Source organism: Periplaneta americana, chromosome 3 (assembly GCF_040183065.1).
Source record: "Periplaneta americana isolate PAMFEO1 chromosome 3, P.americana_PAMFEO1_priV1, whole genome shotgun sequence".
NCBI lineage: Eukaryota > Metazoa > Arthropoda > Insecta > Blattodea > Blattidae > Periplaneta > Periplaneta americana.
In genome coordinates this window covers 3,089,182-3,097,370 of record NC_091119.1, presented here as the reverse complement: position 1 = coordinate 3,097,370, position 8,189 = coordinate 3,089,182, and the positions used below count along the sequence as shown (strand labels likewise).

Genomic DNA, 8,189 nt, shown 5'->3' with positions numbered 1-8,189 from the left:
TTATAACATGCATTATGAGGTGTACACATTAACTTCACTGTCAAGCTAGCTTCAAATGTAAAAATATAATTATAATTATTAAGTTCTGTACATTTCAACTGAAATTAGTAATTTACAATTCATTTTGTTTTCAGATAAATCTTGTTCAATATAATAAAAGTTTCAAGTTCAATCTATAAGATTTATCTATTTTGCAAATGTTTATTTGCTATAACATTGTATATGGAATATTAACATTTTCGCCTTTTCGGCATCATCAGATATTGTTAAGAAACACGAAATCTAAACCTTGAACAAATTAAAATGTACATAGTATTATGCATGACAAAATGGACTTTCATGAGTTTTATGTAGTTATGTCTTATTAACGAAAAAGGTTTATTTTGAAAAAGATTTCCAGGAAAAATGTAAATTTGGAAAATATCGATATGATTTCTGATACATGTAACTCATGTTACAAAACACTATATAAAATAATTAAAATTGACAACAGTGTTACATATTATATCCTGCATTAAGTCATTATCAGCAAATTAATGAAATATTGGTGGAAAAGACTCAATTGTTGAATTTGTAATTAGACACATGTACCTTGAATTATGAGTGGAATGGTGATATAATATCAATCCATTTTATATTTAAATAACATTTGTTATAAAATCAGCAATAGATAATTGATAAAATCTTATGTGTCGTAGTATGTTGCCATGCTGTTACAATTAATCGTTAGTAGTTGTTTAGCAATACATTTGGCTGTTCTTCATTCATCAAATCTTGAATCTGTAAGATATATAAACATTTGCAAAATAAATAAATCTTATAGATTGAACTTGAAACTTTTATTATATTGAAATTAGTAATACAAGTTTATGAAAATATGAAAATATCACTGAGACTCAGGTGGTAGGAAGTTTGCCGATCTTTATTATTACAAGTATAGTAAGTTGGATTTATGAATTTCTGAAACAATGGCCCTTCTCTCTTCATTGCATAGAACAAATGAAGACCTATCTTTCCAAAGGGGCTAAACGTCAAAAACAACTTTCTCAGATATTGATGAAAAACACACTGCCAAATGTATGTTGAGATGCCCCCCACACCATTTTTGGCGCACATTTGAGATGCGACAAAGCCCATTTAGTATGATATTCTCATATGGATGTATTCCTTTGGAAAGATAAGTCTTCAAATATCTTAAGACCTCTATTGTATTTTGAAACAGTTATTGGCATATTTCTCAGTTGTTAGTACTATGTTTCAGTCCTAGTCTCTTTTCCTTTCAATCACGAATATTTACAATTCACATTTACTATAATTTTAGGAAATTGGAGTGCGGTATCTTAAAAATATGCAAGGTAAAAAGATAATTCTTTTCCATTTTGAATCTTGCGTACACCACTTTTAACACTTGAATATAATTAATTGATGAACTAGTGGACTTACTCGTGTTAAATATGTAATATTTGTCCGGCTTACAGCTGTTTCAGTGCTTCACGCACCATCATCAGAGCCTACTAGATCGCGGCGTCATCTCGAACTTCTCTGCCTGTTAGGAGGGTGTGTTTTATAGTTGGAAGGTGTTGAAGTGTGGAGTCGAATAGTGTGTGTGTACTGAAATTGATCTGTGTGTTGAGGATTTGATCAGGGTGTGTTTTAGTGTGTTTGTATATTTCATATTGTTCTAGTGTGTTGAACACAAAGAACATATTAAAGCTATAACCAGAGGACACAATACATCTACATACGCCGATCACATAACCAATACTAACTATATATACAATAACATAAATACGGACATGGAAATCCTACACACACAACCCAAGAACCAAAAACTCAACACACTGGAACAATATGAAATATAAAACACACTAAAACACACCCCGATCAAATCCTCAACACACAAATCAATTTCAGTACACACACACTATTCGACTCCACACTTCAACACCTTCCAACAATAAAACACACCCTCCTAACAGGCAGAGAAGTTCGAGACAACGCTGCGATCTAGTAGGCTCTGATGATGGTGCGTGAAGCACTGAAACAGCTGTAAGCCGGACAAATATTACATATTTAACACGAGTAAGTCCACTAGTTCATCAATTAATTATAATTCTTTTCATCGCCATTCTCATTATACACCTCCTCCACGTTAGGTAATATGGCCGATTACAGTTTTCCTATGTATATTCTACCTTTGAACTGATATTTCAGAATTTGTTTTCGGATTTATTTTTTGGTTCTTTTCAGTCCTTTGATAATTTTGTATAGTTTTATTAATGGGTTCAACTTTCAGTTTTGCCAACATTTTGTTTGAAGCCTATTTTGAGCTATGAAGGATGCTCAACAGTTGGTGTAATGAGCAATAAGGTAGTGAGAGACCAGAGTACTACTTGGAAGAAATGTGCCTGAGCAACTTGGCATACAGAGAATCTCATAGGATGTGTTAGAAATTAGCCCTAGGGCTTTAAGTGACTACTCATACCCTAAATATTTTGGGCTAGAGGAGTTCAGAAAAAAGGTGTATAGATATCATCCTCGTTAAAAATGCAAAAATGCCATCTGATAACATACTATGTCTGCAAAGTTCCTGCTAAGTTGATTCTTAAATGGGATTAGCAAGACACATGCACATTCAAATTGCTTTTAAAACTCAGTAATATGGACATTCTTGGTAGCGTGGGGAACATGAAATGTTCTGAGTACCATATCAGCGTGAACAATCATTACTGCATCCAAGATACAGATATGTGGATCGTCAGTATCAGCATAGGTACAAATGATTGGTAAATGATGATCTTGACATAACTCCACATGAAGAAATCCAGTATTGTTATGTTTGGAAAATGATATGTGTTCGAAGAAACGACAATCATGTTGAAATAGTGTGTACCTGTACTACAAATTTGAATGCTTATATAACATTTTGTAACAGGATGCTTCTCCTCATTGGGGTGTACTGTTATTGGTGAGTCTGGACAGATTGGCAGACTTGCTTCACTTCACTTCCTGGTTGTAACATAGTTGGACATTGTATGTGCTTATATCAAGGTCATAGTCATAGCTTACTGTGTGTTTGGATACTGAATGGACATTCTCCATGTTACGAAGGATGCCTACAATTTGCTGTACTAAAGTAACTTATATTATTTTAATGTACCAAAGTACATATGATATTTCCATGCAGATATTCTGCGTCATCATACGATGAAAGAGTAATGGAACGGAGAAAAACCTCTCTGGCACCGGATTTGAACCCGGGTTTTCAGCTCTACGTGCTGATGCTTTATCCACTAAGCCACACTGGACACTCACCCCAGCGCCAGACAGAATCGTCTCAGATTAAGTTCCAACTCTTGGGTTCCCTCTAGTGGCCGCCCTCTGCACTACGTCATAGATGTCTATGAACGTAGGACTGAAGTCCACACATGTGCTGAGGTGCACTCGTTGTGAGTGACTAGTTGGCCGGGATCCGACGGAATAAGCGCTGTCTTAAATCACTCTTTCATCGTATGATGACGCAGAATATCTGCATGGAAATATATGTACTTCGGTACATTAAAATAATATATATGATATGCGTAAATCACTTCGTGATTTAAGATGGCGCTTATTCCGTCGGATCCCAGCCAACTAGTCACTCATAACGAGTGCACCTCAGCACATGTGTGGACTTCAGTCCTACGTTCATAGACATCTATGACGTAGTGCAGAGGGCGGCCACTAGAGGGAACCCAAGAGTTGGAACTTAATCTGAGACGATTCTGTCCGGCGCAGGGGTGAGTGTCCGGTGTGGCTTAGTGGATAAAGCATCAGCACATAGAGCTGAAAACCCGGGTTCAAATCCCGGCGCCGGAGAGAATTTTTCTCCGTTCCATTACTCTTTCATCGTAAAGTAACTTAGAAATGTTGGAAATTTTGTACAGCCCTGAGCCATCTGAATTTTCTAAGCACTGAGCGTGTCCAGTATGTTATAACTGGGACTTTGAAAATTCAGGTGGCCAAGATTTTGCTTCTGGGCACTGCAAGGTACGTGTGTCTAGCTAAATCCATTTAAGAAATGTGCCATTCTGAAACTCTAAAGGAATTCTGTGTAATGTTACTTTTGCTACTTGTCTGTGTTTACCATCCTTATTCTAATATATGTATGAATAGAGAGATTAATGCTTCTCCCTATGATCTGAAAGATCTTTAATGAAAATCTCGATCAAATGAATACTAGTAGTTTTTAGAGTGAAGTTTCTCATTCTTTGGGATTGTGTCATGAGAAATAATTGCTTTCTCGATAGGTTGTGCATGATATCAATGAAAGTGATAAAAAATAATTAATATAAAGGTATAATTTGAATTATTTTATGTGCCTGCGATATATCTTATGAGTTATAAATCTGGTGCATAACGTGGATTTGCATCGTGTTTAACACTTTCTATTTAATTATACTGTAATGCATGCATTTACATTTCTATTTAAAGCCCTTCATAATAGGACATAAGTGTTGAAGGTATGTGTTCTTTATTGACTATACTGTGCTCAATATATTTTAAGAAGCTCTAACTACATAAATTTTCAAAGTTTTATATTACATGTGAAAATATCAATATCAAACCAGTTTTGGTGATGTTTGTGGTGTGTTAATGAAGAGGGGGGGGGGGACATTAGAAAAGCTTGTAAAAATGATTGATCCTGAAGTTCTGTTTACTCATCAGATTTAAAATGTCATGTATCAATGTACATTCTTAGACAAAAAAAAGACCGGGCTCCAGATTCTATGTCTGATTCGGAAGACTCCGGGTGCATTTGTCAGAGCATGATACACACGTGGATGAATTTCTTCTGTCGTAAATGTTTCCAACACTCCACTGCCACCACTATATGATGATTACATAACATGCTTCTTAAAAAGTCATTGTCTCTCTCGCATAGCGTAGTCGGTAGCATTGTGGTCTTGTATCCGAAAGGTTTCCAGTTCGAATCTCAGTCTATACTTTGTTTTTTCATTCTCATTTTTTACTTCTTGTATACTGATAATAACCAGTATTGTGAAATATTTAACAGGAAGTTGAATATTTACAAAGGGCAAGTTAGATACATAATAGCAATCCTTTCCCTTTTATCTTGTATTTAAAGAGACTAAACGAAATCTTCTCGGATAGAAATAAACAAAAATAAACCTTAAAGTAAAAGAAATCTTTCTCGGATAGGAATAAACAAACATCATCCTTTTCTTTGTATTATTATTGTGATTATTCTGGTTGTTGCATTATTATTATTATTATTATTATTATTATTATTATTATTATTATTATTATTATTATTACAGCTACTACTACTACTAATACAAATTATAGTAACTGATCAATACTCCTTATGGAGAAGGGAGAAGATCCAATAACTGAGCATCTATTTTAATTCAAGTGTAATTAGGAAGATGTCTCCGATATTACTGAACGTTTTTGTTTAATTTCCAAACTCCTGTGCACGTTAATAAATGTATCATTTGTTTCTAGCTAGAGAAAAAATAAAACGAAACAAACATATATACTTATACGAAGGTGGATATGAACGCAGGTTTTCTGCGTGCAAAGCCAGAGTTTTACCACGGAGCTATGACACACACACACAGTTCAAACCGTTGTTTGCCGATATAAGAGTATGTTCTTGGATCTCGCTGGCTTCGTCCTTACTACTCTGATTTTAGTCTTGTGTATCAGGCGCACAGCCGAATGGAACTTAGACAAATTTACGCTTCAAGAGTCCGGTCATTTTTTTGTCTAAGAGTGTACCATACAACATCAAGACCATAAGGAAACTTGGTAATGAAACAAACTCTGAAAACTTAATTACATTTCCTTCAGTTTTTCTTAGCTATACGATGAGTATTGAATAAGCTTTTCTGTACCAAATGGAACAAACTTTAATCCATAATTGTAATGATACAATTATAAGCAAGTTTGGCTTAAAACAAAAGGGAATCGTTGTATTTTATTGATAAATTTGATTATAATCTGTAGAGTGATAAGTAAATTTGAATTGCCATTATGTATAATTTGATGGTCTCTTTGTAGTTGAAATGCCTTACATCTGTATTAAAGAATTAAGATGCTTGCTGTCGTAGTGTAAAGTGGTATTATATCAAAAACACATATTTATGTTTTTTCAACCACTGAAAATGTAAATAATGCAAATGTGGGGAAAAGGATTTCATTCAAAGAATGAATTGTGGTTGTTAATATGGAGTGTTGTTAGCAGTTGGTCCCAGTGACTTATTTTGTTCTTGGGATCAGTTTGGTATCCAATTTATAGTGGTATTGTTAATCAATGGAATATTCTTTAAGTGAGACATGAAATGCTATCTCAAATTCTCAAATATTTCTTTATATTATGTTCATTCTGAATGAACCAACTGCAATTGTGTGGGATTTTTACATCTCCAAGAATGCTACTGCATGTTAATTTCAAAACATAGGCATTACAGTATTCAAAATTTATGAAGAAAAATTGATACAAACTTAACAGCAATAGCAGAGAAAAGAATATTATACAGTTGCATACTCCCCCCAAAGATCTATCGCTTTCCAGCACAGATGCATTATAGGGGTATGGTATGAATGCTACTATCGATATGTATTGTTGTTATAATCGACATAAAATATGTTGCCAACTTCTAAATTAACAGTCAGTTTTATATTGTTGACTTGTTGTTTTCTAATGCCAGGCATTTGACAATAAAGTCATTTGACCTCTTGCACTCCAATATATTGAAAATGGCAAGTTCTAGCCGATTTAAGTGAACACCATATTTTAACGTTTTGGTGGCTACTTCATTCACACACAACCCCCAGAATGTCTGGAGGACCACACCTGCTGTTGGTCGACTGGTCCATTGAACCTAGCTGGGAGATCTTGTTGATCACCAGCTTTCCGTCCTTAAGCCACTGGAGGACGATTTTAGTGCCATAGCAGGTCAGCACTAGGAACAGAAAAGTAGAAAGAGGAGGAAGGAAAGGGAAATGAACCCCTAGGCCTCGAATGCTCTAATGCCGTCGGGGTCGAAGAAAGTAAGAGTTCAGTCAGAGGACTGGATAGGAAAGGGTAAAGAGGGAATTAGGTATTGGATAGAGGAAAATTATACCAAATTCAGTCATTAACTCATCAAGCTGACCAGTGCTAATTGATGAGTAGCCCCTCCCTTTAGTTCAAGCTCGTAAAATTATGCTTACTAACAGCTGCACCACGGGAAGGCAGGGATGGGACATCGGGTATTTGTCCAGGTTGGTTCCTTAAAGCCTTCAATGGGAAGGATTAATGGCTCTCCCCCTGTATCCGACAGATACCCTTTATTGTTGACTTGTAACCTACTTCAAAATGGAAATAATGGCAGTAATAGTAAAATATATTTTCCCTGGACCAAAAATATAATACAAAGTGACTAAAATCATATCAGTAATAACAAACTGTTTAAATTTTATTCAATTTTTTAATTTGGTAGCATTTAATGCTTATCGAACATGGAATGCTAAAATCGCTAATCGAACCATTACTTCTGCTGATCTTTTTTTTTTTGCGTATAATGTGTGATGGGTGGCCCCTATAATGCATCTGTTCCCGCTTTCCTCCATAATCTTCACATCTGTAGTACATGCAGTTATTTAAGAAATCTGGTTTGTGCATTTTGTAACTTGGCATGAAACAGGACTTCACCACTGTTAATGCGGGTAAGGTAGGTACTCCGTATGTTTTATTTTTACAATGCAATTATGTGATTCTCGATTAATGCGTTTTATTTCTTGGCCTCTTTATTTCGTGTTACTATTAATGTGGTAGGACATTGTACTTCAGTATTCAGTATAACTGCATTGTCAAAATCATAGGTTACTCTAAATAGAAGTCATTAATTGAAAAAAAAAAAAAAAACTTTGAAAATGTCTTCCTAATTTGATATATCACAAAAGTATTAAACTTGTCACTAAAATTATCTCTAATATTAATATTAAGAGTCGGCTTATTACCAATAATGCTAACAATATTTAAGATCTCACGAACACGAATTTGTACACTCAAATAATATTAATAGCAAAAGAACATCCTGGTGCTTACATATGTTATTCTTTTCGAACCAGAACTTTATTCTGTATGATTTGCTAATGAGAAAACTCAACGATCGTCAGTGAAGAGGATATGAGAGGCT

General features: G+C 34.7%; 1 non-coding gene across 1 annotated transcript; it reads left to right on the top strand.

Moving 5' to 3' along the window:
* Nucleotides 1-3,786: 3,786 nt before the first annotated feature.
* On the top strand, nt 3,787-3,858 carry TRNAY-AUA (transfer RNA tyrosine (anticodon AUA)). Its single transcript has one exon. It is a non-coding gene; the product is annotated as a tRNA-Tyr (tRNA).
* The last annotated feature ends 4,331 nt before the right edge of the window (nt 3,859-8,189 follow it).